At 44.7% G+C, this 24,236-nt stretch overlaps 40 non-coding genes across 40 annotated transcripts; all 40 read right to left on the bottom strand.

Moving 5' to 3' along the window:
• Positions 1 to 4,232: 4,232 nt before the first annotated feature.
• trnai-gau (transfer RNA isoleucine (anticodon GAU)) lies at positions 4,233 to 4,305 on the bottom strand. The gene has a single exon. It is a non-coding gene; the product is annotated as a tRNA-Ile (tRNA).
• Positions 4,306 to 4,793: 488 nt separating this feature from the next.
• On the bottom strand, positions 4,794 to 4,865 carry trnaq-uug (transfer RNA glutamine (anticodon UUG)). The gene has a single exon. It is a non-coding gene; the product is annotated as a tRNA-Gln (tRNA).
• A 728-nt stretch (positions 4,866 to 5,593) lies between these two features.
• trnaq-uug (transfer RNA glutamine (anticodon UUG)) lies at positions 5,594 to 5,665 on the bottom strand. Its single transcript has one exon. It is a non-coding gene; the product is annotated as a tRNA-Gln (tRNA).
• A 158-nt stretch (positions 5,666 to 5,823) lies between these two features.
• Positions 5,824 to 5,896, bottom strand: trnam-cau (transfer RNA methionine (anticodon CAU)). Its single transcript has one exon. It is a non-coding gene; the product is annotated as a tRNA-Met (tRNA).
• A 489-nt stretch (positions 5,897 to 6,385) lies between these two features.
• trnaq-uug (transfer RNA glutamine (anticodon UUG)) lies at positions 6,386 to 6,457 on the bottom strand. The gene has a single exon. It is a non-coding gene; the product is annotated as a tRNA-Gln (tRNA).
• Positions 6,458 to 7,185: 728 nt separating this feature from the next.
• Positions 7,186 to 7,257, bottom strand: trnaq-uug (transfer RNA glutamine (anticodon UUG)). Its single transcript has one exon. It is a non-coding gene; the product is annotated as a tRNA-Gln (tRNA).
• Positions 7,258 to 7,977: 720 nt separating this feature from the next.
• Positions 7,978 to 8,049, bottom strand: trnaq-uug (transfer RNA glutamine (anticodon UUG)). The gene has a single exon. It is a non-coding gene; the product is annotated as a tRNA-Gln (tRNA).
• A 158-nt stretch (positions 8,050 to 8,207) lies between these two features.
• On the bottom strand, positions 8,208 to 8,280 carry trnam-cau (transfer RNA methionine (anticodon CAU)). The gene has a single exon. It is a non-coding gene; the product is annotated as a tRNA-Met (tRNA).
• A 489-nt stretch (positions 8,281 to 8,769) lies between these two features.
• On the bottom strand, positions 8,770 to 8,841 carry trnaq-uug (transfer RNA glutamine (anticodon UUG)). Its single transcript has one exon. It is a non-coding gene; the product is annotated as a tRNA-Gln (tRNA).
• Positions 8,842 to 8,999: 158 nt separating this feature from the next.
• trnam-cau (transfer RNA methionine (anticodon CAU)) lies at positions 9,000 to 9,072 on the bottom strand. The gene has a single exon. It is a non-coding gene; the product is annotated as a tRNA-Met (tRNA).
• A 497-nt stretch (positions 9,073 to 9,569) lies between these two features.
• Positions 9,570 to 9,641, bottom strand: trnaq-uug (transfer RNA glutamine (anticodon UUG)). Its single transcript has one exon. It is a non-coding gene; the product is annotated as a tRNA-Gln (tRNA).
• Positions 9,642 to 9,799: 158 nt separating this feature from the next.
• trnam-cau (transfer RNA methionine (anticodon CAU)) lies at positions 9,800 to 9,872 on the bottom strand. Its single transcript has one exon. It is a non-coding gene; the product is annotated as a tRNA-Met (tRNA).
• Positions 9,873 to 10,369: 497 nt separating this feature from the next.
• On the bottom strand, positions 10,370 to 10,441 carry trnaq-uug (transfer RNA glutamine (anticodon UUG)). The gene has a single exon. It is a non-coding gene; the product is annotated as a tRNA-Gln (tRNA).
• Positions 10,442 to 10,599: 158 nt separating this feature from the next.
• Positions 10,600 to 10,672, bottom strand: trnam-cau (transfer RNA methionine (anticodon CAU)). Its single transcript has one exon. It is a non-coding gene; the product is annotated as a tRNA-Met (tRNA).
• A 489-nt stretch (positions 10,673 to 11,161) lies between these two features.
• Positions 11,162 to 11,233, bottom strand: trnaq-uug (transfer RNA glutamine (anticodon UUG)). Its single transcript has one exon. It is a non-coding gene; the product is annotated as a tRNA-Gln (tRNA).
• A 728-nt stretch (positions 11,234 to 11,961) lies between these two features.
• Positions 11,962 to 12,033, bottom strand: trnaq-uug (transfer RNA glutamine (anticodon UUG)). Its single transcript has one exon. It is a non-coding gene; the product is annotated as a tRNA-Gln (tRNA).
• Positions 12,034 to 12,191: 158 nt separating this feature from the next.
• trnam-cau (transfer RNA methionine (anticodon CAU)) lies at positions 12,192 to 12,264 on the bottom strand. Its single transcript has one exon. It is a non-coding gene; the product is annotated as a tRNA-Met (tRNA).
• A 489-nt stretch (positions 12,265 to 12,753) lies between these two features.
• Positions 12,754 to 12,825, bottom strand: trnaq-uug (transfer RNA glutamine (anticodon UUG)). Its single transcript has one exon. It is a non-coding gene; the product is annotated as a tRNA-Gln (tRNA).
• A 158-nt stretch (positions 12,826 to 12,983) lies between these two features.
• On the bottom strand, positions 12,984 to 13,056 carry trnam-cau (transfer RNA methionine (anticodon CAU)). Its single transcript has one exon. It is a non-coding gene; the product is annotated as a tRNA-Met (tRNA).
• A 497-nt stretch (positions 13,057 to 13,553) lies between these two features.
• Positions 13,554 to 13,625, bottom strand: trnaq-uug (transfer RNA glutamine (anticodon UUG)). The gene has a single exon. It is a non-coding gene; the product is annotated as a tRNA-Gln (tRNA).
• A 720-nt stretch (positions 13,626 to 14,345) lies between these two features.
• trnaq-uug (transfer RNA glutamine (anticodon UUG)) lies at positions 14,346 to 14,417 on the bottom strand. Its single transcript has one exon. It is a non-coding gene; the product is annotated as a tRNA-Gln (tRNA).
• Positions 14,418 to 15,145: 728 nt separating this feature from the next.
• trnaq-uug (transfer RNA glutamine (anticodon UUG)) lies at positions 15,146 to 15,217 on the bottom strand. The gene has a single exon. It is a non-coding gene; the product is annotated as a tRNA-Gln (tRNA).
• A 720-nt stretch (positions 15,218 to 15,937) lies between these two features.
• trnaq-uug (transfer RNA glutamine (anticodon UUG)) lies at positions 15,938 to 16,009 on the bottom strand. The gene has a single exon. It is a non-coding gene; the product is annotated as a tRNA-Gln (tRNA).
• Positions 16,010 to 16,167: 158 nt separating this feature from the next.
• Positions 16,168 to 16,240, bottom strand: trnam-cau (transfer RNA methionine (anticodon CAU)). The gene has a single exon. It is a non-coding gene; the product is annotated as a tRNA-Met (tRNA).
• A 489-nt stretch (positions 16,241 to 16,729) lies between these two features.
• Positions 16,730 to 16,801, bottom strand: trnaq-uug (transfer RNA glutamine (anticodon UUG)). The gene has a single exon. It is a non-coding gene; the product is annotated as a tRNA-Gln (tRNA).
• A 728-nt stretch (positions 16,802 to 17,529) lies between these two features.
• Positions 17,530 to 17,601, bottom strand: trnaq-uug (transfer RNA glutamine (anticodon UUG)). The gene has a single exon. It is a non-coding gene; the product is annotated as a tRNA-Gln (tRNA).
• A 728-nt stretch (positions 17,602 to 18,329) lies between these two features.
• On the bottom strand, positions 18,330 to 18,401 carry trnaq-uug (transfer RNA glutamine (anticodon UUG)). The gene has a single exon. It is a non-coding gene; the product is annotated as a tRNA-Gln (tRNA).
• A 158-nt stretch (positions 18,402 to 18,559) lies between these two features.
• trnam-cau (transfer RNA methionine (anticodon CAU)) lies at positions 18,560 to 18,632 on the bottom strand. Its single transcript has one exon. It is a non-coding gene; the product is annotated as a tRNA-Met (tRNA).
• Positions 18,633 to 19,121: 489 nt separating this feature from the next.
• Positions 19,122 to 19,193, bottom strand: trnaq-uug (transfer RNA glutamine (anticodon UUG)). The gene has a single exon. It is a non-coding gene; the product is annotated as a tRNA-Gln (tRNA).
• Positions 19,194 to 19,921: 728 nt separating this feature from the next.
• Positions 19,922 to 19,993, bottom strand: trnaq-uug (transfer RNA glutamine (anticodon UUG)). The gene has a single exon. It is a non-coding gene; the product is annotated as a tRNA-Gln (tRNA).
• Positions 19,994 to 20,151: 158 nt separating this feature from the next.
• trnam-cau (transfer RNA methionine (anticodon CAU)) lies at positions 20,152 to 20,224 on the bottom strand. Its single transcript has one exon. It is a non-coding gene; the product is annotated as a tRNA-Met (tRNA).
• Positions 20,225 to 20,721: 497 nt separating this feature from the next.
• On the bottom strand, positions 20,722 to 20,793 carry trnaq-uug (transfer RNA glutamine (anticodon UUG)). Its single transcript has one exon. It is a non-coding gene; the product is annotated as a tRNA-Gln (tRNA).
• A 728-nt stretch (positions 20,794 to 21,521) lies between these two features.
• trnaq-uug (transfer RNA glutamine (anticodon UUG)) lies at positions 21,522 to 21,593 on the bottom strand. Its single transcript has one exon. It is a non-coding gene; the product is annotated as a tRNA-Gln (tRNA).
• Positions 21,594 to 21,751: 158 nt separating this feature from the next.
• trnam-cau (transfer RNA methionine (anticodon CAU)) lies at positions 21,752 to 21,824 on the bottom strand. The gene has a single exon. It is a non-coding gene; the product is annotated as a tRNA-Met (tRNA).
• Positions 21,825 to 22,313: 489 nt separating this feature from the next.
• trnaq-uug (transfer RNA glutamine (anticodon UUG)) lies at positions 22,314 to 22,385 on the bottom strand. Its single transcript has one exon. It is a non-coding gene; the product is annotated as a tRNA-Gln (tRNA).
• Positions 22,386 to 22,543: 158 nt separating this feature from the next.
• trnam-cau (transfer RNA methionine (anticodon CAU)) lies at positions 22,544 to 22,616 on the bottom strand. The gene has a single exon. It is a non-coding gene; the product is annotated as a tRNA-Met (tRNA).
• A 489-nt stretch (positions 22,617 to 23,105) lies between these two features.
• Positions 23,106 to 23,177, bottom strand: trnaq-uug (transfer RNA glutamine (anticodon UUG)). Its single transcript has one exon. It is a non-coding gene; the product is annotated as a tRNA-Gln (tRNA).
• Positions 23,178 to 23,335: 158 nt separating this feature from the next.
• Positions 23,336 to 23,408, bottom strand: trnam-cau (transfer RNA methionine (anticodon CAU)). The gene has a single exon. It is a non-coding gene; the product is annotated as a tRNA-Met (tRNA).
• Positions 23,409 to 23,905: 497 nt separating this feature from the next.
• Positions 23,906 to 23,977, bottom strand: trnaq-uug (transfer RNA glutamine (anticodon UUG)). Its single transcript has one exon. It is a non-coding gene; the product is annotated as a tRNA-Gln (tRNA).
• Positions 23,978 to 24,135: 158 nt separating this feature from the next.
• Positions 24,136 to 24,208, bottom strand: trnam-cau (transfer RNA methionine (anticodon CAU)). The gene has a single exon. It is a non-coding gene; the product is annotated as a tRNA-Met (tRNA).
• Positions 24,209 to 24,236: the final 28 nt, after the last annotated feature.

Here is a 24,236-nt window from a genome sequence, read left to right as displayed (position 1 = left end):
TACAGTGGTTAGCACTCTCGCCTCCCAGACAGATGCCTCGGGTTCAACTCCACCCAGTGGCGCCTCTGTATTAGGTGGTGTAGGCTAAGCCTGCATGGGATTCACTCCATACTTGTAAAAGTAATGGAAAAAAGTTTTTTAAAACTTCCGCGTCTGAAAAGAATCCCCAAATATTTTGCCAAAAGTCATCAAATTCTATCTTTAGTCATATGAAGGGGGACGACGGTGAGAAAACGTACTTTTGAATAAAAATCTGAATTTTTTCTAAATTGGAGTCACAAGACATTCTAATGGCAGCAGTTGACACGGTACAGTGGTGAAGTGGTTAGCACTCTCGCCTCCCAAACAGATGCCCTGGGTTCAACTCCACCCAGTGGCGCCTCTGTGTTAGGTGGTGTAGGCTAAGCCTGCATGGGATTCACTGCATACTTGTAAAAGTAATGGAAAAAACTTTTTTTAAGCCTCAGTCTGAAAAGAATCCCCAAATATTTTGAAAAAAGTCATGAAAGTCTATCTTTAGTCATATGAAGGGGTACGATGTTGAGAAAACGTACTTTTGAATAAAAATTAGAATTTTTTCTAAATTAGAGTCATAAGACATTCTAACGGCAGCAGGTGACAGGGTACAGTGGTGTAGTGGTTAGCATTCTCGCCTCCCAGACAGATGCCTCGGGTTCAACTCCACCCAGTGGCGCATCTGTCTTAGGTGGTGTAGGCTAAGCCTGCATGGGGTTCACTCCATACTTGTAAAAGTAATGGAAACATTTTTTTTTAAACTTCCGCGTCTGTAAAGAATCCCAAAATATTTTGCAAAAAGTCATAAAATTCTATCTGTAGTCATATGACGGTGCACGACGGTGAGAAAACGTACTTTTGAATAAAAATCCGAATTTTTTCTAAATTGGAGTGATAAGACATTCTAATGGAACTAGTTGACACGGTACAGTGGTGTAGTGGGTAGCACTCTCGCCTCCCAGACAGATTCCTCGGGTTCAACTCCACCCAGTGGCGCCACTGTGTTAGGGGGTGTAGGCTAGGCCTGCATGGGGTTCACTCCATACTTGTAAAAGTAATGGAAAAAAGTTTTTTAATACTTCCGCGTGTAAAAAGAATCCCCAAATATTTTGAAAAAAGTCATGAAATTCTATCTTTAGTCATATGAAGGTCCACGATGGTGAGAAAACCTACTTTTGAATAAAAATCCGAATTTTTTCTAAATTGGAGTCATAACACATTCTAACGGCAGCAGTTGACACGGTACAGTGGTTAGCACTCTCGCCTCCCAGGCAGATGCCTCGGGTTCAACTCCACCCAGTGGTGCCACTGTGTTAGTTGGTGTAGGCTAAGCCTGCATGGGATTTACTCCATACTTGTAAAAGTAATGGAAAAAAGTTTTTTTTAAATTCCGCGTCTGAAAAGAATCCCCAAATATTTTGAAAAAAGTCATGAAATTCTATCCTTAGTCATATGAAGGTCCACGATGGTGAGAAAACCTACTTTTGAATAAAAATCCGAATTTTTTCTAAATTGGAGTCATAACACATTCTCACGGCAGCAGTTGACACGGTACAGTGGTTAGCACTCTCGCCTCCCAGACAGATGCCTCGGGTTCAACTCCACCCAGTGGCGCCTCTGTGTTAGGTGGTGTAGGCTAAGCCTTCATGGGGTTCACTCCATACTTGTAAAAGTAATGGAATTTTTTTTTTTTTAAACTTCCGCGTCTGAAAAGAATCCCCAAATATTTTGCAAAAAGTCCTTAAATTCTATCCTTAGTCATATGAAGGTGCACGATGGTGAGAAAACCTACTTTTGAACAAAAATCCGAATTTTTTCTAAATTGGAGTGATAAGACATTCTAATGGAAGCAGTTGACAGGGTACAGTGGTGTAGTGGGTAGCACTCTCGCCTCCCAGACAGATGCCTCGGGATCAACTCCACCCATTTGCGCCTCTGTGTTAGGTGGTGTAGGCTAAGCCTCCTTTGGGTTCACTCCATACTTGTAAAAGTAATGAAAAAACGTTTCTACAACTTCCGCGTCTGAAAAGAATCCCAAAATATTTAGCAAAAAGTCATGAAATTTTATATTTAGTCATATGAAGGGGCACGTTGGTGAGAAAACGTACTTTTGAATAAAAATCTGAATTTTTTCGAAATTGAAGTCATAAGACATTCTAACGACAGCAGTTGACACGGTACTGTGGTGTAGTGGTTAGCACTCTCGCCTTCCAGACAGATGCCTTGGGTTCAACTCCACCCTGTGGTGCCTTTGGTGTAGGCTAAGCCTGCATGGGATTCACTCCATACTTGTAAAAGTAATGGAAAAAACTTTTTTTTTAAACTTCCGCGTCTGAAAATAATCCCCAAATATTTTGCAAAAAGTCATGAAATTCTATCCTTAGTCATATGAAGGTGCAAGATGGTGAGAAAACCTACTTTTGAATAAAAATCCGATTTTTTTCTAAATTGGAGTCATAAGACATTCTAACGCCAGCAGTTGACACGGTACAGTGGTGTAGTGGTTAGCACTCTCGCCTCACAGACAGATGCCTCGGCTTCAACTCCACCCAGTGGTGCCACTGTGTTAGGTGGTGTAGGCTAAGCCTGCATGGGATTCACTGCATACTTGTAAAAGTAATGGAAAAAACTTTTTTTAAGCCTCGGTCTGAAAAGAATCCCCAAATATTTTGAAAAAAGTCATGAAAGTCTATCTTTAGTCATATGAAGGGGTACGATGTTGAGAAAACGTACTTTTGAATAAAAATTAGAATTTTTTCTAAATTAGAGTCATAAGACATTCTAACGGCAGCAGGTGACAGGGTACAGTGGTGTAGTGGTTAGCATTCTCGCCTCCCAGACAGATGCCTCGGGTTCAACTCCACCCAGTGGCGCATCTGTCTTAGGTGGTGTAGGCTAAGCCTGCATGGGGTTCACTCCATACTTGTAAAAGTAATGGAAACATTTTTTTTTAAACTTCCGCGTCTGTAAAGAATCCCAAAATATTTTGCAAAAAGTCATAAAATTCTATCTGTAGTCATATGACGGTGCACGACGGTGAGAAAACGTACTTTTGAATAAAAATCCGAATTTTTTCTAAATTGGAGTGATAAGACATTCTAATGGAACCAGTTGACACGGTACAGTGGTGTAGTGGGTAGCACTCTCGCCTCCCAGACAGATTCCTCGGGTTCAACTCCACCCAGTGGCGCCACTGTGTTAGGGGGTGTAGGCTAGGCCTGCATGGGGTTCACTCCATACTTGTAAAAGTAATGGAAAAAAGTTTTTTAATACTTCCGCGTGTAAAAAGAATCCCCAAATATTTTAAAAAAAAGTCATGAAATTCTATCTTTAGTCATATGAAGGTCCACGATGGTGAGAAAACCTACTTTTGAATAAAAATCCGAATTTTTTCTAAATTGGAGTCATAACACATTCTAACGGCAGCAGTTGACACGGTACAGTGGTTAGCACTCTCGCCTCCCAGGCAGATGCCTCGGGTTCAACTCCACCCAGTGGTGCCACTGTGTTAGTTGGTGTAGGCTAAGCCTGCATGGGATTTACTTCATACTTGTAAAAGTAATGGAAAAAAGTTTTTTTTAAATTCCGCGTCTGAAAAGAATCCCCAAATATTTTGAAAAAAGTCATGAAATTCTATCCTTAGTCATATGAAGGTCCACGATGGTGAGAAAACCTACTTTTGAATAAAAATCCGAATTTTTTCTAAATTGGAGTCATAACACATTCTCACGGCAGCAGTTGACACGGTACAGTGGTTAGCACTCTCGCCTCCCAGACAGATGCCTCGGGTTCAACTCCACCCAGTGGTGCCACTGTGTTAGTTGGTGTAGGCCAAGCCTGCATGGGATTTACTCCATACTTGTAAAAGTAATGGAAAAAAGTTTTTTAAAAATTCCGCGTCTGAAAAGAATCCCCAAATATTTTGAAAAAAGTCATGAAACTCTATCTTTAGTCGTATGAAGGGGCACGACGGTGAGAAAACGTACATTTGAATAAAAATTGGAGTCATAAGACATTCTAATTGCAGCAGTTGACACGGTACAGTAATGTAGTGGAACCCACGGACGGAGATAAGAATGGCCCAACTCACCTGGTCTGCTTGAGGGGGCGAGATCTCCAAGTCGAATGAGACTGTTTTAGTGCTGACAGAAAATGCGCTACTTATTTAACTGTGTCCCCGGGCATAAAGAAATTGAGGAAAAGAGGATTAAAACCCCTGCCCCGTGTGAGGGTCGGACTCACGGCCTTCAGATTATCAGACTGACGCGCTGCCTACTGCGCCAACGAGGCACAAAGTATCTATGTTTACACAATGCCAGTGTATGAGTTCAAGTTGTTTCAATTACCACAAAGTATAGAGCAGCACAGGGTGTGGCGATTTAAAAAGGGATATCTAGAAGGGCTTCTTCAAGGACTTGACACAGCGCCCCTCTACCTTGACAAGTAAACCGTCTATCGATCTTTCGGGGACTATTACATTTTCCATCAATGTCTAAATGTTTCAATTGATGACGTTTTGGCTTGTTTTCTGTTTTCTTTTATCGTGAGTGTCTTTTACAATGAAAGATTTTAGGATTGCTCTTTTCTGTGTTTGGTCGGCCAAAATGAAGTGATGCAATGCAGACAGGTTCTGTGACCGCAGTTCACATTGAGGGGCTACAGGGCTATCTGATTGTTCTCCATGGCAAGTCACTGACTTTTTACAGCACAAAGTGGACTTGCAGGAAAGAATGATGACTAAGGAGTCCAAACTTCCTCACCAAAAACACCTGACAGGAAGGTTCCACCGAGACTTGAACTCGGATTACTGGATTCAAAGTCCAGAGTGCTGACCATTACACCATGGAACCCACGGACGGAGACAAGAATGGCCCAACTCACCTGGTCTGCTTGAGGGGGCGAGATCTCCAAGTCAAATGAGACTGTTTTAGTGCTGACAGAAAAAGCGCTACTTATTTGACTGTGTCCCCGGGCATAAAGAAATTGAGGAAAAGAGGATTAAAACCCCTGCCCCGTGTGAGGGTCTGACTCACGGCCTTCAGATTATGAGACTGACGCGCTGCCTACTGCGCCAACGAGGCACAAAGGCTTCTATGTGTACACAATTCCAGTGTATGAGTTCAAGTTGTTTCCATTACCACAAAGTAATGAGCAGCACAGGGTGTGGCGATTTAAAAAGGGATATCTAGAAGGGCTTCTTCAAGGACTTGACACAGCGCCCCTCTACCTTGACAAGTAAACCGTCTATCGATCTTTTAGGGACTATTACATCTTCCATCAATGTCTAAATGTTTCAATTGATGACGTTTTGGCTTGTTTTCTGTTCTCTTTTATCGTGAGTGTCTTTTACAATGAAAGATTTTAGGATTGCCCTTTTCTGTGTTTGGTCGGCCAAAATGCCTGAATGAAGTGATGCAATGCAGACAGGTTCTGTGACCGCAGTTCACATTGAGGGGCTACAGGGCTATCTGATTGCTCTCCATGGCAAGTCACTGACTTTTTACAGCACAAAGTGGACTTGCAGGAAAGAATGATGACTAAGGAGTCCAAACTTCCTCACCAAAAACACCTGACAGCAAGGTTCCACCGAGACTTGAACTCGGATTACTGGATTCAAAGTCCAGAGTGCTGACCATTACACCATGGAACCCACGGACGGATATAAGAATGGCCCAACTCACCTGGTCTGCTTGAGGGGGCGAGATCTCCAAGTCAAATGAGACTGTTTTAGTGCTGACAGAAAAAGCGCTACTTATTTAACTGTGTCTCCGGGCATAAAGAAATTGAGGAAAAGAGGATTAAAACCCCTGCCCCGTGTGAGGGTCGGACTCACGGCCTTCAGATTATGAGACTGACGCGCTGCCTACTGCGCCAACGAGGCACAAAGGCTTCTATGTGTACACAATTCCAGTGTATGAGTTCAAGTTGTTTCCATTACCACAAAGTAATGAGCAGCACAGGGTGTGGCGATTTAAAAAGGGATATCTAGAAGGGCTTCTTCAAGGACTTGACACAGCGCCCCTCTACCTTGACAAGTAAACCGTCTATCGATCTTTCAGGGACTATTACATCTTCCATCAATGTCTAAATGTTTCAATTGATGACGTTTTGGCTTGTTTTCTGTTCTCTTTTATCGTGAGTGTCTTTTACAATGAAAGATTTTAGGATTGCTCTTTTCTGTGTTTGGTCGGCCAAAATGAAGTGATGCAATGCAGACAGGTTCTGTGACCGCAGTTCACATTGAGGGGCTACAGGGCTATCTGATTGTTCTCCATGGCAAGTCACTGACTTTTTACAGCACAAAGTGGACTTGCAGGAAAGAATGATGACTAAGGAGTCCAAACTTCCTCACCAAAAACACCTGACAGCAAGGTTCCACCGAGACTTGAACTCGGATTACTGGATTCAAAGTCCAGAGTGCTGACCATTACACCATGGAACCCACGGACGGAGATAAGAATGGCCCAACTCACCTGGTCTGCTTGAGGGGGCGAGATCTCCAAGTCAAATGAGACTGTTTTAGTGCTGACAGAAAAAGCGCTACTTATTTAACTGTGTCTCCGGGCATAAAGAAATTGAGGAAAAGAGGATTAAAACCCCTGCCCCGTGTGAGGGTCGGACTCACGGCCTTCAGATTATGAGATTGACGCGCTGCCTACTGCGCCAACGAGGCACAAAGGCTTCTATGTGTACACAATTCCAGTGTATGAGTTCAAGTTGTTTCCATTACCACAAAGTAATGAGCAGCACAGGGTGTGGCGATTTAAAAAGGGATATCTAGAAGGGCTTCTTCAAGGACTTGACACAGCGCCCCTCTACCTTGACAAGTAAACCGTCTATCGATCTTTCAGGGACTATTACATCTTCCATCAATGTCTAAATGTTTCAATTGATGACGTTTTGGCTTGTTTTCTGTTCTCTTTTATCGTGAGTGTCTTTTACAATGAAAGATTTTAGGATTGCCCTTTTCTGTGTTTGGTCGGCCAAAATGCCTGAATGAAGTGATGCAATGCAGACAGGTTCTGTGACCGCAGTTCACATTGAGGAGCTACAGGTCTATCTGATTGTTCTCCATGGCAAGTCACTGACTTTTTACAGCACAAAGTGGACTTGCAGGAAAGAATGATGACTAAGGAGTCCAAACTTCCTCACCAAAAACACCTGACAGGAAGGTTCCACCGAGACTTGAACTCGGATTACTGGATTCAAAGTCCAGAGTGCTGACCATTACACCATGGAACCCACGGACGGAGATAAGAATGGCCCAACTCACCTGGTCTGCGTGAGGGGGCGAGATCTCCAAGTCGAATGACACTGTGTTACTGCTGACAGAAAAAGCGCTACTTATTTAACTGTGTCTCCAGGCATAAAGAAATTGAGGAAAAGAGGATTAAAACCCCTGCCCCGTGTGAGGGTCGGACTCACGGCCTTCAGATTATGAGACTGACGCGCTGCCTACTGTGCCAACGAGGCACAAAGGCTTCTATGTGTACACAATTCCAGTGTATGAGTTCAAGTTGTTTCCATTACCACAAAGTAAAGAGCAACACAGGGTGTGGCGATTTAAAAAGGGATATCTAGAAGGGCTTCTTCAAGGACTTGACACAGCGCCCCTCTACCTTGACAAGTAAACCGTCTATCGATCTTTCAGGGACTATTACATCTTCCATCAATGTCTAAATGTTTCAATTGATGACGTTTTGGCTTGTTTTCTGTTCTCTTTTATCGTGAGTGTCTTTTACAATGAAAGATTTTAGGATTGCTCTTTTCTGTGTTTGGTCGGCCAAAATGAAGTGATGCAATGCAGACAGGTTCTGTGACCGCAGTTCACATTGAGGGGCTACAGGGCTATCTGATTGTTCTCCATGGCAAGTCACTGACTTTTTACAGCACAAAGTGGACTTGCAGGAAAGAATGATGACTAAGGAGTCCAAACTTCCTCACCTAAAACACCTGACAGGAAGGTTCCACCGAGACTTGAACTCGGATTACTGGATTCAAAGTCCAGAGTGCTGACCATTACACCATGGAACCCACGGACGGAGATAAGAATGGCCCAACTCACCTGGTCTGCTTGAGGGGGCGAGATCTCCAAGTCGAATGAGACTGTTTTAGTGCTGACAAAAAAAGCGCTACTTATTTAACTGTGTCTCCGGGCATAAACAAATTGAGGAAAAGAGGATTAAAACCCCTGCCCCGTGTGAGGGTCGGACTCACGGCCTTCAGATTATGAGACTGACGCGCTGCCGACTGCGCCAACGAGGCACAAAGGCTTCTATGTTTACACAATGCCAGTGTATGAGTTCAAGTTGTTTCAATTACCACAAAGTATAGAGCAGCACAGGGTGTGGCGATTTAAAAAGGGATATCTAGAAGGGCTTCTTCAAGGACTTGACACAGCGCCCCTCTACCTTGACAAGTAAACCGTCTATCGATCTTTCAGGGACTATTACATTTTCCATCAATGTCTAAATGTTTCAATTGATGGCGTTTTGGCTTGTTTTCTGTTCTCTTTTATCGTGAGTGTCTTTTACAATGAAAGATTTTAGGATTGCTCTTTTCTGTGTTTGGTCGGCCAAAATGAAGTGATGCAATGCAGACAGGTTCTGTGACCGCAGTTCACATTGAGGGGCTACAGGGCTATCTGATTGTTCTCCATGGCAAGTCACTGACTTTTTACAGCACAAAGTGGACTTGCAGGAAAGAATGATGACTAAGGAGTCCAAACTTCCTCACCAAAAACACCTGACAGGAAGGTTCCACCGAGACTTGAACTCGGATTACTGGATTCAAAGTCCAGAGTGCTGACCATTATACCATGGAACCCACGGACGGAGATAAGAATGGCCCAACTCACCTGGTCTCCTTGAGGGGGCGAGATCTCCAAGTCGAATGAGACTGTTTTAGTGCTGACAGAAAAAGCGCTACTTATTTAACTGTGTCCCCGGGCATAAAGAAATTGAGGAAAAGAGGATTAAAACCCCTGCCCCGTGTGAGGGTCGGACTCACGGCCTTCAGATTATGAGACTGACGCGCTGCCTACTGCGCCAACGAGGCACAAAGGCTTCTATGTGTACACAATTCCAGTGTATGAGTTCAAGTTGTTTCCATTACCACAAAGTAATGAGCAGCACAGGGTGTGGCGATTTAAAAAGGGATATCTAGAAGGGCTTCTTCAAGGACTTGACACAGCGCCCCTCTACCTTGACAAGTAAACCGTCTATCGATCTTTCAGGGACTATTACATCTTCCATCAATGTCTAAATGTTTCAATTGATGACGTTTTGGCTTGTTTTCTGTTCTCTTTTATCGTGAGTGTCTTTTACAATGAAAGATTTTAGGATTGCCCTTTTCTGTGTTTGGTCGGCCAAAATGCCTGAATGAAGTGATGCAATGCAGACAGGTTCTGTGACCGCAGTTCACATTGAGGGGCTACAGGTCTATCTGATTGTTCTCCATGGCAAGTCACTGACTTTTTACAGCACAAAGTGGACTTGCAGGAAAGAATGATGACTAAGGAGTCCAAACTTCCTCACCAAAAACACCTGACAGGAAGGTTCCACCGAGACTTGAACTCGGATTACTGGATTCAAAGTCCAGAGTGCTGACCATTACACCATGGAACCCACGGACGGAGACAAGAATGGCCCAACTCACCTGGTCTGCTTGAGGGGGCGAGATCTCCAAGTCAAATGAGACTGTTTTAGTGCTGACAGAAAAAGCGCTACTTATTTAACTGTGTCTCCGGGCATAAAGAAATTGAGGAAAAGAGGATTAAAACCCCTGCCCCGTGTGAGGGTCGGACTCACGGCCTTCAGATTATGAGACTGACGCGCTGCCTACTGCGCCAACGAGGCACAAAGGCTTCTATGTGTACACAATTCCAGTGTATGAGTTCAAGTTGTTTCCATTACCACAAAGTAATGAGCAGCACAGGGTGTGGCGATTTAAAAAGGGATATCTAGAAGGGCTTCTTCAAGGACTTGACACAGCGCCCCTCTACCTTGACAAGTAAACCGTCTATCGATCTTTCAGGGACTATTACATCTTCCATCAATGTCTAAATGTTTCAATTGATGACGTTTTGGCTTGTTTTCTGTTCTCTTTTATCGTGAGTGTCTTTTACAATGAAAGATTTTAGGATTGCCCTTTTCTGTGTTTGGTCGGCCAAAATGCCTGAATGAAGTGATGCCATGCAGACAGGTTCTGTGACCGCAGTTCACATTGAGGGGCTACAGGTCTATCTGATTGTTCTCCATGGCAAGTCACTGACTTTTTACAGCACAAAGTGGACTTGCAGGAAAGAATGATGACTAAGGAGTCCAAACTTCCTCACCAAAAACACCTGACAGGAAGGTTCCACCGAGACTTGAACTCGGATTACTGGATTCAAAGTCCAGAGTGCTGACCATTACACCATGGAACCCACGGACGGAGATAAGAATGGCCCAACTCACCTGGTCTGCGTGAGGGGGCGAGATCTCCAAGTCGAATGACACTGTGTTACTGCTGACAGAAAAAGCGCTACTTATTTAACTGTGTCTCCAGGCATAAAGAAATTGAGGAAAAGAGGATTAAAACCCCTGCCCCGTGTGAGGGTCGGACTCACGGCCTTCAGATTATGAGACTGACGCGCTGCCGACTGCGCCAACGAGGCACAAAGGCTTCTATGTTTACACAATGCCAGTGTATGAGTTCAAGTTGTTTCAATTACCACAAAGTATAGAGCAGCACAGGGTGTGGCGATTTAAAAAGGGATATCTAGAAGGGCTTCTTCAAGGACTTGACACAGCGCCCCTCTACCTTGACAAGTAAACCGTCTATCGATCTTTCAGGGACTATTACATCTTCCATCAATGTCTAAATGTTTCAATTGATGGCGTTTTGGCTTGTTTTCTGTTCTCTTTTATCGTGAGTGTCTTTTACAATGAAAGATTTTAGGATTGCTCTTTTCTGTGTTTGGTCGGCCAAAATGAAGTGATGCAATGCAGACAGGTTCTGTGACCGCAGTTCACATTGAGGGGCTACAGGGCTATCTGATTGTTCTCCATGGCAAGTCACTGACTTTTTACAGCACAAAGTGGACTTGCAGGAAAGAATGATGACTAAGGAGTCCAAACTTCCTCACCAAAAACACCTGACAGGAAGGTTCCACCGAGACTTGAACTCGGATTACTGGATTCAAAGTCCAGAGTGCTGACCATTACACCATGGAACCCACGGACGGAGACAAGAATGGCCCAACTCACCTGGTCTGCTTGAGGGGGCGAGATCTCCAAGTCAAATGAGACTGTTTTAGTGCTGACAGAAAAAGCGCTACTTATTTGACTGTGTCCCCGGGCATGAAGAAATTGAGGAAAAGAGGATTAAAACCCCTGCCCCGTGTGAGGGTCTGACTCACGGCCTTCAGATTATGAGACTGACGCGCTGCCTACTGCGCCAACGAGGCACAAAGGCTTCTATGTGTACACAATTCCAGTGTATGAGTTCAAGTTGTTTCCATTACCACAAAGTAATGAGCAGCACAGGGTGTGGCGATTTAAAAATGGATATCTAGAAGGGCTTCTTCAAGGACTTGACACAGCGCCCCTCTACCTTGACAAGTAAACCGTCTATCGATCTTTTAGGGACTATTACATCTTCCATCAATGTCTAAATGTTTCAATTGATGACGTTTTGGCTTGTTTTCTGTTCTCTTTTATCGTGAGTGTCTTTTACAATGAAAGATTTTAGGATTGCCCTTTTCTGTGTTTGGTCGGCCAAAATGCCTGAATGAAGTGATGCAATGCAGACAGGTTCTGTGACCGCAGTTCACATTGAGGGGCTACAGGGCTATCTGATTGCTCTCCATGGCAAGTCACTGACTTTTTACAGCACAAAGTGGACTTGCAGGAAAGAATGATGACTAAGGAGTCCAAACTTCCTCACCAAAAACACCTGACAGCAAGGTTCCACCGAGACTTGAACTCGGATTACTGGATTCAAAGTCCAGAGTGCTGACCATTACACCATGGAACCCACGGACGGAGATAAGAATGGCCCAACTCACCTGGTCTGCTTGAGGGGGCGAGATCTCCAAGTCAAATGAGACTGTTTTAGTGCTGACAGAAAAAGTGCTACTTATTTAACTGTGTCTCCGGGCATAAAGAAATTGAGGAAAAGAGGATTAAAACCCCTGCCCCGTGTGAGGGTCGGACTCACGGCCTTCAGATTATGAGACTGACGCGCTGCCTACTGCGCCAACGAGGCACAAAGGCTTCTATGTGTACACAATTCCAGTGTATGAGTTCAAGTTGTTTCCATTACCACAAAGTAATGAGCAGCACAGGGTGTGGCGATTTAAAAAGGGATATCTAGAAGGGCTTCTTCAAGGACTTGACACAGCGCCCCTCTACCTTGACAAGTAAACCGTCTATCGATCTTTCAGGGACTATTACATCTTCCATCAATGTCTAAATGTTTCAATTGATGACGTTTTGGCTTGTTTTCTGTTCTCTTTTATCGTGAGTGTCTTTTACAATGAAAGATTTTAGGATTGCTCTTTTCTGTGTTTGGTCGGCCAAAATGAAGTGATGCAATGCAGACAGGTTCTGTGACCGCAGTTCACATTGAGGGGCTACAGGGCTATCTGATTGTTCTCCATGGCAAGTCACTGACTTTTTACAGCACAAAGTGGACTTGCAGGAAAGAATGATGACTAAGGAGTCCAAACTTCCTCACCAAAAACACCTGACAGGAAGGTTCCACCGAGACTTGAACTCGGATTACTGGATTCAAAGTCCAGAGTGCTGACCATTACACCATGGAACCCACGGACGGAGATAAGAATGGCCCAACTCACCTGGTCTGCTTGAGGGGGCGAGATCTCCAAGTCAAATGAGACTGTTTTAGTGCTGACAGAAAAAGCGCTACTTATTTAACTGTGTCTCCGGGCATAAAGAAATTGAGGAAAAGAGGATTAAAACCCCTGCCCCGTGTGAGGGTCGGACTCACGGCCTTCAGATTATGAGACTGACGCGCTGCCTACTGCGCCAACGAGGCACAAAGGCTTCTATGTGTACACAATTCCAGTGTATGAGTTCAAGTTGTTTCCATTACCACAAAGTAATGAGCAGCACAGGGTGTGGCGATTTAAAAAGGGATATCTAGAAGGGCTTCTTCAAGGACTTGACACAGCGCCCCTCTACCTTGACAAGTAAACCGTCTATCGATCTTTCAGGGACTATTACATCTTCCATCAATGTCTAAATGTTTCAATTGATGACGTTTTGGCTTGTTTTCTGTTCTCTTTTATCGTGAGTGTCTTTTACAATGAAAGATTTTAGGATTGCCCTTTTCTGTGTTTGGTCAGCCAAAATGCCTGAATGAAGTGATGCAATGCAGACAGGTTCTGTGACCGCAGTTCACATTGAGGAGCTACAGGTCTATCTGATTGTTCTCCATGGCAAGTCACTGACTTTTTACAGCACAAAGTGGACTTGCAGGAAAGAATGATGACTAAGGAGTCCAAACTTCCTCACCAAAAACACCTGACAGGAAGGTTCCACCGAGACTTGAACTCGGATTACTGGATTCAAAGTCCAGAGTGCTGACCATTACACCATGGAACCCACGGACGGAGATAAGAATGGCCCAACTCACCTGGTCTGCGTGAGGGGGCGAGATCTCCAAGTCGAATGACACTGTGTTACTGCTGACAGAAAAAGCGCTACTTATTTAACTGTGTCTCCAGGCATAAAGAAATTGAGGAAAAGAGGATTAAAACCCCTGCCCCGTGTGAGGGTCGGACTCACGGCCTTCAGATTATGAGACTGACGCGCTGCCTACTGTGCCAACGAAGCACAAAGGCTTCTATGTGTACACAATTCCAGTGTATGAGTTCAAGTTGTTTCCATTACCACAAAGTAAAGAGCAACACAGGGTGTGGCGATTTAAAAAGGGATATCTAGAAGGGCTTCTTCAAGGACTTGACACAGCGCCCCTCTACCTTGACAAGTAAACCGTCTATCGATCTTTCAGGGACTATTACATTTTCCATCAATGTCTAAATGTTTCAATTGATGGCGTTTTGGCTTGTTTTCTGTTCTCTTTTATCGTGAGTGTCTTTTACAATGAAAGATTTTAGGATTGCTCTTTTCTGTGTTTGGTCGGCCAAAATGAAGTGATGCAATGCAGACAGGTTCTGTGACCGCAGTTCACATTTAGGGGCTACAGGGCTATCTGATTGTTCTCCATGGCAAGTCACTGACTTTTTACAGCACAAAGTGGACTTGCAGGAAAGAATGATGACTAAGGAGTCCAAACTTCCTCACCAGAAACACCTGACAGGAAGGTTCCACCGAGACTTGAACTCGGATTACTGGATTCAAAGTCCAGAGTGCTGACCATTACACCATGGAACCCACGGACGGAGATAAGAATGGCCCAACTCACCTGGTCTGCTTGAGGGGGCGAGATCTCCAAGTCAAATGAGACTGTTTTAGTGCTGACAGAAAAAGCGCTACTTATTTAACTGTGTCTCCGGGCATAAAGAAATTGAGGAAAAGAGGATTAAAACCCCTGCCCCGTGTAAGGGTCGGACTCACGGCCTTCAGATTATGAGACTGACGCGCTGCCTACTGCGCCAACGAGGCACAAAGGCTTCTATGTGTACACAATTCCAGTGTATGAGTTCAAGTTGTTTCCATTACCACAAAGTAATGAGCAGCACAGGGTGTGGCGATTTAAAAAGGGATATCTAGAAGGGCTTCTTCAAGGACTTGACACAGCGCCCCTCTACCTTGACAAGTAAACCGTCTATCGATCTTTCAGGGACTATTACATCTTCCATCAATGTCTAAATGTTTCAATTGATGACGTTTTGGCTTGTTTTCTGTTCTCTTTTATCGTGAGTGTCTTTTACAATGAAAGATTTTAGGATTGCCCTTTTCTGTGTTTGGTCAGCCAAAATGCCTGAATGAAGTGATGCAATGCAGACAGGTTCTGTGACCGCAGTTCACATTGAGGAGCTACAGGTCTATCTGATTGTTCTCCATGGCAAGTCACTGACTTTTTACAGCACAAAGTGGACTTGCAGGAAAGAATGATGACTAAGGAGTCCAAACTTCCTCACCAAAAACACCTGACAGGAAGGTTCCACCGAGACTTGAACTCGGATTACTGGATTCAAAGTCCAGAGTGCTGACCATTACACCATGGAACCCACGGACGGAGATAAGAATGGCCCAACTCACCTGGTCTGCGTGAGGGGGCGAGATCTCCAAGTCGAATGACACTGTGTTACTGCTGACAGAAAAAGCGCTACTTATTTAACTGTGTCTCCAGGCATAAAGAAATTGAGGAAAAGAGGATTAAAACCCCTGCCCCGTGTGAGGGTCGGACTCACGGCCTTCAGATTATGAGACTGACGCGCTGCCTACTGTGCCAACGAGGCACAAAGGCTTCTATGTGTACACAATTCCAGTGTATGAGTTCAAGTTGTTTCCATTACCACAAAGTAAAGAGCAACACAGGGTGTGGCGATTTAAAAAGGGATATCTAGAAGGGCTTCTTCAAGGACTTGACACAGCGCCCCTCTACCTTGACAAGTAAACCGTCTATCGATCTTTCAGGGACTATTACATCTTCCATCAATGTCTAAATGTTTCAATTGATGACGTTTTGGCTTGTTTTCTGTTCTCTTTTATCGTAAGTGTCTTTTACAATGAAAGATTTTAGGATTGCCCTTTTCTGTGTTTGGTCGGCCAAAATGAAGTGATGCAATGCAGACAGGTTCTGTGACCGCAGTTCACATTGAGGGGCTACAGGGCTATCTGATTGTTCTCCATGGCAAGTCACTGACTTTTTACAGCACAAAGTGGACTTGCAGGAAAGAATGATGACTAAGGAGTCCAAACTTCCTCACCTAAAACACCTGACAGGAAGGTTCCACCGAGACTTGAACTCGGATTACTGGATTCAAAGTCCAGAGTGCTGACCATTACACCATGGAACCCACGGACGGAGATAAGAATGGCCCAACTCACCTGGTCTGCTTGAGGGGGCGAGATCTCCAAGTCGAATGAGACTGTTTTAGTGCTGACAAAAAAAGCTCTACTTATTTAACTGTGTCTCCGGGCATAAACAAATTGAGGAAAAGAGGATTAAAACCCCTGCCCCGTGTGAGGGTCGGACTCACGGCCTTCAGATTATGAGACTGACGCGCTGCCGACTGCGCCAACGAGGCACAAAGGCTTCTATGTTTACACAATGCCAGTGTATGAGTTCAAGTTGTTTCAATTACCACAAAGTATAGAGCAGCACAGGGTGTGGCGATTTAAAAAGGGATATCTAGAAGGGCTTCTTCAAGGACTTGACACAGCGCCCCTCTACCTTGACAAGTAAACCGTCTATCGATCTTTCAGGGACTATTACATTTTCCATCAATGTCTAAATGTTTCAATTGATGGCGTTTTGGCTTGTTTTCTGTTCTCTTTTATCGTGAGTGTCTTTTACAATGAAAGATTTTAGGATTGCTCTTTTCTGTGTTTGGTCGGCCAAAATGAAGTGATGCAATGCAGACAGGTTCTGTGACCGCAGTTCACATTGAGGGGCTACAGGGCTATCTGATTGTTCTCCATGGCAAGTCACTGACTTTTTACAGCACAAAGTGGACTTGCAGGAAAGAATGATGACTAAGGAGTCCAAACTTCCTCACCAAAAACACCTGACAGGAAGGTTCCACCGAGACTTGAACTCGGATTACTGGATTCAAAGTCCAGAGTGCTGACCATTATACCATGGAACCCACGGACGGAGATAAGAATGGCCCAACTCACCTGGTCTCCTTGAGGGGGCGAGATCTCCAAGTCGAATGAGACTGTTTTAGTGCTGACAGAAAAAGCGCTACTTATTTAACTGTGTCCCCGGGCATAAAGAAATTGAGGAAAAGAGGATTAAAACCCCTGCCCCGTGTGAGGGTCGGACTCACGGCGTTCAGATTATGAGACTGACGCGCTGCCTACTGCGCCAACGAGGCACAAAGGCTTCTATGTGTACACAATTCCAGTGTATGAGTTCAAGTTGTTTCCATTACCACAAAGTAATGAGCAGCACAGGGTGTGGCGATTTAAAAAGGGATATCTAGAAGGGCTTCTTCAAGGACTTGACACAGCGCCCCTCTACCTTGACAAGTAAACCGTCTATCGATCTTTCAGGGACTATTACATCTTCCATCAATGTCTAAATGTTTCAATTGATGACGTTTTGGCTTGTTTTCTGTTCTCTTTTATCGTGAGTGTCTTTTACAATGAAAGATTTTAGGATTGCCCTTTTCTGTGTTTGGTCGGCCGAAATGCCTGAATGAAGTGATGCAATGCAGACAGGTTCTGTGACCGCAGTTCACATTGAGGGGCTACAGGTCTATCTGATTGTTCTCCATGGCAAGTCACTGACTTTTTACAGCACAAAGTGGACTTGCAGGAAAGAATGATGACTAAGGAGTCCAAACTTCCTCACCAAAAACACCTGACAGGAAGGTTCCACCGAGACTTGAACTCGGATTACTGGATTCAAAGTCCAGAGTGCTGACCATTACACCATGGAACCCACGGACGGAGACAAGAATGGCCCAACTCACCTGGTCTGCTTGAGGGGGCGAGATCTCCAAGTCAAATGAGACTGTTTTAGTGCTGACAGAAAAAGCGCTACTTATTTGACTGTGTCCCCGGGCATAAAGAAATTGAGGAAAAGAGGATTAAAACCCCTGCCCCGTGTGAGGGTCTGACTCACGGCCTTCAGATTATGAGACTGACGCGCTGCCTACTGCGCCAACGAGGCACAAAGGCTTCTATGTGTACACAATTCCAGTGTATGAGTTCAAGTTGTTTCCATTACCACAAAGTAATGAGCAGCACAGGGTGTGGCGATTTAAAAAGGGATATCTAGAAGGGCTTCTTCAAGGACTTGACACAGCGCCCCTCTACCTTGACAAGTAAACCGTCTATCGATCTTTTAGGGACTATTACATCTTCCATCAATGTCTAAATGTTTCAATTGATGACGTTTTGGCTTGTTTTCTGTTCTCTTTTATCGTGAGTGTCTTTTACAATGAAAGATTTTAGGATTGCCCTTTTCTGTGTTTGGTCGGCCAAAATGCCTGAATGAAGTGATGCCATGCAGACAGGTTCTGTGACCGCAGTTCACATTGAGGGGCTACAGGTCTATCTGATTGTTCTCCATGGCAAGTCACTGACTTTTTACAGCACAAAGTGGACTTGCAGGAAAGAATGATGACTAAGGAGTCCAAACTTCCTCACCAAAAACACCTGACAGGAAGGTTCCACCGAGACTTGAACTCGGATTACTGGATTCAAAGTCCAGAGTGCTGACCATTACACCATGGAACCCACGGACGGAGACAAGAATGGCCCAACTCACCTGGTCTGCTTGAGGGGGCGAGATCTCCAAGTCGAATGAGACTGTTTTAGTGCTGACAAAAAAAGCGCTACTTATTTAACTGTGTCTCCGGGCATAAAGAAATTGAGGAAAAGAGGATTAAAACCCCTGCCCCGTGTGAGGGTCGGACTCACGGCCTTCAGATTATGAGACTGACGCGCTGCCGACTGCGCCAACGAGGCACAAAGGCTTCTATGTTTACACAATGCCAGTGTATGAGTTCAAGTTGTTTCAATTACCACAAAGTATAGAGCAGCACAGGGTGTGGCGATTTAAAAAGGGATATCTAGAAGGGCTTCTTCAAGGACTTGACACAGCGCCCCTCTACCTTGACAAGTAAACCGTCTATCGATCTTTCGGGGACTATTACATTTTCCATCAATGTCTAAATGTTTCAATTGATGACGTTTTGGCTTGTTTTCTGTTCTCTTTTATCGTGAGTGTCTTTTACAATGAAAGATTTTAGGATTGCTCTTTTCTGTGTTTGGTCGGCCAAAATGAAGTGATGCAATGCAGACAGGTTCTGTGACCGCAGTTCACATTGAGGGGCTACAGGGCTATCTGATTGTTCTCCATGGCAAGTCACTGACTTTTTACAGCACAAAGTGGACTTGCAGGAAAGAAGGATGACTAAGGAGTCCAAACTTCCTCACCAAAAACACCTGACAGGAAGGTTCCACCGAGACTTGAACTCGGATTACTGGATTCAAAGTCCAGAGTGCTGACCATTACACCATGGAACCCACAGACGGAGATAAGAATGGCCCAACTCACCTGGTCTGCTTGAGGGGGCGAGATCTCCAAGTCAAATGAGACTGTTTTAGTGCTGACAGAAAAAGCGCTACTTATTTAACTGTGTCTCCGGGCATAAAGAAATTGAGGAAAAGAGGATTAAAACCCCTGCCCCGTGTGAGGGTCGGACTCACGGCCTTCAGATTATGAGACTGACTCGCTGCCGACTGCGCCAACGAGGCACATAGCCTTCTATGTTTACACAATGCCAGTGTATGAGTTCAAGTTGTTTCAATTACCACAAAGTATAGAGCAGCACAGGGTGTGGCGATTTAAAAAGGGATATCTAGAAGGGCTTCTTCAAGGACTTGACACAGCGCCCCTCTACCTTGACAAGTAAACCGTCTATCGATCTTTTAGGGACTATTACATCTTCCATCAATGTCTAAATGTTTCAATTGATGACGTTTTGGCTTGTTTTCTGTTCTCTTTTATCGTGAGTGTCTTTTACAATGAAAGATTTTAGGATTGCCCTTTTCTGTGTTTGGTCGGCCAAAATGCCTGAATGAAGTGATGCAATGCAGACAGGTTCTGTGACCGCAGTTCACATTGAGGGGCTACAGGGCTATCTGATTGTTCTCCATGGCAAGTCACTGACTTTTTACAGCACAAAGTGGACTTGCAGGAAAGAATGATGACTAAGGAGTCCAAACTTCCTCACCAAAAACACCTGACAGGAAGGTTCCACCGAGACTTGAAATCGGATTACTGGATTCAAAGTCCAGAGTGCTGACCATTACACCATGGAACCCACGGACGGAGATAAGAATGGCCCAACTAACCTGGTCTGCTTGAGGGGGCGAGATCTCCAAGTCAAATGAGACTGTTTTAGTGCTGACAGAAAAAGCGCTACTTATTTAACTGTGTCCCCGGGCATAAAGAAATTGAGGAAAAGAGGATTAAAACCCCTGCCCCGTGTGAGGGTCGGACTCACGGCCTTCAGATTATGAGACTGACGCGCTGCCTACTGCGCCAACGAGGCACAAAGGCTTCTATGTGTACACAATTCCAGTGTATGAGTTCAAGTTGTTTCTATTACCACAAAGTATAGAGCAGCACAGGGTGTGGCGATTTAAAAAGGGATATCTAGAAGGGCTTCTTCAAGGACTTGACACAGCGCCCCTCTACCTTGACAAGTAAACCGTCTATCGATCTTTCAGGGACTATTACATCTTCCATCAATGTCTAAATGTTTCAAGTGATGACGTTTTGGCTTGTTTTCTGTTCTCTTTTATCGTGAGTGTCTTTTACAATGAAAGATTTTAGGATTGCCCTTTTCTGTGTTTGGTCGGCCAAAATGCCTGAATGAAGCGATGCAATGCAGACAGGTTCTGTGACCGCAGTTCACATTGAGGGGCTACAGGGCTATCTGATTGTTCTCCATGGCAAGTCACTGACTTTTTACAGCACAAAGTGGACTTGCAGGAAAGAATGATGACTAAGGAGTCCAAACTTCCTCACCAAAAACACCTGACAGGAAGGTTCCACCGAGACTTGAACTCGGATTACTGGATTCAAAGTCCAGAGTGCTGACCATTACACCATGGAACCCACGGACGGAGATAAGAATGGCCCAACTCACCTGGTCTGCTTGAGGGTGCGAGATCTCCAAGTCAAATGAGACTGTTTTAGTGCTGACAAAAAAAGCGCTACTTATTTAACTGTGTCTCCGGGCATAAACAAATTGAGGAAAAGAGGATTAAAACCCCTGCCCCGTGTGAGGGTCGGACTCACGGCCTTCAGATTATGAGACTGATGCGCTGCCGACTGCGTCAACGAGGCACAAAGGCTTCTATGTTTACACAATGCCAGTGTATGAGTTCAAGTTGTTTCTATTACCACAAAGTAAAGAGCAGCACAGGGTGTGGCGATTTAAAAAGGGATATCTAGAAGGGCTTCTTCAAGGACTTGACACAGCGCCCCTCTACCTTGACAAGTAAACCGTCTATCGATCTTTCAGGGACTATTACATCTTCCATCAATGTCTAAATGTTTCAAGTGATGACGTTTTGGCTTGTTTTCTGTTCTCTTTTATCGTGAGTGTCTTTTACAATGAAAGATTTTAGGATTGCCCTTTTCTGTGTTTGGTCGGCCAAAATGCCTGAATGAAGTGATGCAATGCAGACAGGTTCTGTGACCGCAGTTCACATTGAGGGGCTACAGGGCTATCTGATTGTTCTCCATGGCAAGTCACTGACTTTTTACAGCACAAAGTGGACTTGCAGGAAAGAATGATGACTAAGGAGTCCAAACTTCCTCACCAACAACACCTGACAGGAAGGTTCCACCGAGACTTGAACTCGGATTACTGGATTCAAAGTCCAGAGTGCTGACCATTACACCATGGAACCCACGGACGGAGATAAGAATGGCCCAACTCACCTGGTCTGCTTGAGGGGGCGAGATCTCCAAGTCGAATGAGACTGTTTTAGTGCTGACAAAAAAAGCGCTACTTATTTAACTGTGTCTCCGGGCATAAACAAATTGAGGAAAAGAGGATTAAAACCCCTGCCCCGTGTGAGGGTCGGACTCACGGCCTTCAGATTATGAGACTGACGCGCTGCCGACTGCGCCAACGAGGCACAAAGGCTTCTATGTTTACACAATGCCAGTGTATGAGTTCAAGTTGTTTCAATTACCACAAAGTATAGAGCAGCACAGGGTGTGGCGATTTAAAAAGGGATATCTAGAAGGGCTTCTTCAAGGACTTGACACAGCGCCCCTCTACCTTGACAAGTAAACCGTCTATCGATCTTTCGGGGACTATTACATTTTCCATCAATGTCTAAATGTTTCAATTGATGGCGTTTTGGCTTGTTTTCTGTTCTCTTTTATCGTGAGTGTCTTTTACAATGAAAGATTTTAGGATTGCTCTTTTCTGTGTTTGGTCGGCCAAAATGTAGTGATGCAATGCAGACAGGTTCTGTGACCGCAGTTCACATTGAGGGGCTACAGGGCTATCTGATTGTTCTCCATGGCAAGTCACTGACTTTTTACAGCACAAAGTGGACTTGCAGGAAAGAATGATGACTAAGGAGTCCAAACTTCCTCACCAAAAACACCTGACAGGAAGGTTCCACCGAGACTTGAACTCGGATTACTGGATTCAAAGTCCAGAGTGCTGACCATTACACCATGGAACCCACGGACGAAGACAAGAATGGCCCAACTCACCTGGTCTGCTTGAGGGGGCGAGATCTCCAAGTCAAATGAGACTGTTTTAGTGCTGACAGAAAAAGCGCTACTTATTTAACTGTGTCTCCGGGCATAAAGAAATTGAGGAAAAGAGGATTAAAACCCCTGCCCCGTGTGAGGGTCGGACTCACGGCCTTCAGATTATGAGACTGACGCGCTGCCTACTGCGCCAACGAGGCACAAAGGCTTCTATGTGTACACAATTCCAGTGTATGAGTTCAAGTTGTTTCAATTACCACAAAGTAAAGAGCAGCACAGGGTGTGGCGATTTAAAAAGGGATATCTAGAAGGGCTTCTTCAAGGACTTGACACAGCGCCCCTCTACCTTGACAAGTAAACCGTCTATCGATCTTTCAGGGACTATTACATCTTCCATCAATGTCTAAATGTTTCAATTGATGACGTTTTGGCTTGTTTTCTGTTCTCTTTTATCGTGAGTGTCTTTTACAATGAAAGATTTTAGGATTGCTCTTTTCTGTGTTTGGTCGGCCAAAATGAAGTGATGCAATGCAGACAGGTTCTGTGACCGCAGTTCACATTGAGGGGCTACAGGGCTATCTGATTGTTCTCCATGGCAAGTCACTGACTTTTTACAGCACAAAGTGGACTTGCAGGAAAGAATGATGACTAAGGAGTCCAAACTTCCTCACCAAAAACACCTGACAGGAAGGTTCCACCGAGACTTGAACTCGGATTACTGGATTCAAAGTCCAGAGTGCTGACCATTACACCATGGAACCCACGGACGGAGATAAGAATGGCCCAACTCACCTGGTCTGCTTGAGGGGGCGAGATCTCCAAGTCAAATGAGACTGTTTTAGTGCTGACAGAAAAAGCGCTACTTATTTAACTGTGTCCCCGGGCATAAAGAAATTGAGGAAAAGAGGATTAAAACCCCTGCCCCGTGTGAGGGTCGGACTCACGGCCTTCAGATTATGAGACTGACGCGCTGCCTACTGCGCCAACGAGGCACAAAGGCTTCTATGTGTACACAATTCCAGTGTATGAGTTCAAGTTGTTTCTATTACCACAAAGTAAAGAGCAGCACAGGGTGTGGCGATTTAAAAAGGGATATCTAGAAGGGCTTCTTCAAGGACTTGACACAGCGCCCCTCTACCTTGACAAGTAAACCGTCTATCGATCTTTCAGGGACTATTACATCTTCCATCAATGTCTAAATGTTTCAAGTGATGACGTTTTGGCTTGTTTTCTGTTCTCTTTTATCGTGAGTGTCTTTTACAATGAAAGATTTTAGGATTGCCCTTTTCTGTGTTTGGTCGGCCAAAATGCCTGAATGAAGTGATGCAATGCAGACAGGTTCTGTGACCGCAGTTCACATTGAGGGGCTACAGGGCTATCTGATTGTTCTCCATGGCAAGTCACTGACTTTTTACAGCACAAAGTGGACTTGCAGGAAAGAATGATGACTAAGGAGTCCAAACTTCCTCACCAACAACACCTGACAGGAAGGTTCCACCGAGACTTGAACTCGGATTACTGGATTCAAAGTCCAGAGTGCTGACCATTACACCATGGAACCCACGGACGGAGATAAGAATGGCCCAACTCACCTGGTCTGCTTGAGGGGGCGAGATCTCCAAGTCGAATGAGACTGTTTTAGTGCTGACAAAAAAAGCGCTACTTATTTAACTGTGTCTCCGGGCATAAACAAATTGAGGAAAAGAGGATTAAAACCCCTGCCCCGTGTGAGGGTCGGACTCACGGCCTTCAGATTATGAGACTGACGCGCTGCCGACTGCGCCAACGAGGCACAAAGGCTTCTATGTTTACACAATGCC

This window comes from Gasterosteus aculeatus, chromosome 20 (genome assembly GCF_964276395.1).
Source record: "Gasterosteus aculeatus chromosome 20, fGasAcu3.hap1.1, whole genome shotgun sequence".
Taxonomy (NCBI): Eukaryota; Metazoa; Chordata; class Actinopteri; order Perciformes; family Gasterosteidae; genus Gasterosteus; species Gasterosteus aculeatus.
This window is presented reverse-complemented; position numbering and strand designations above follow the sequence as displayed.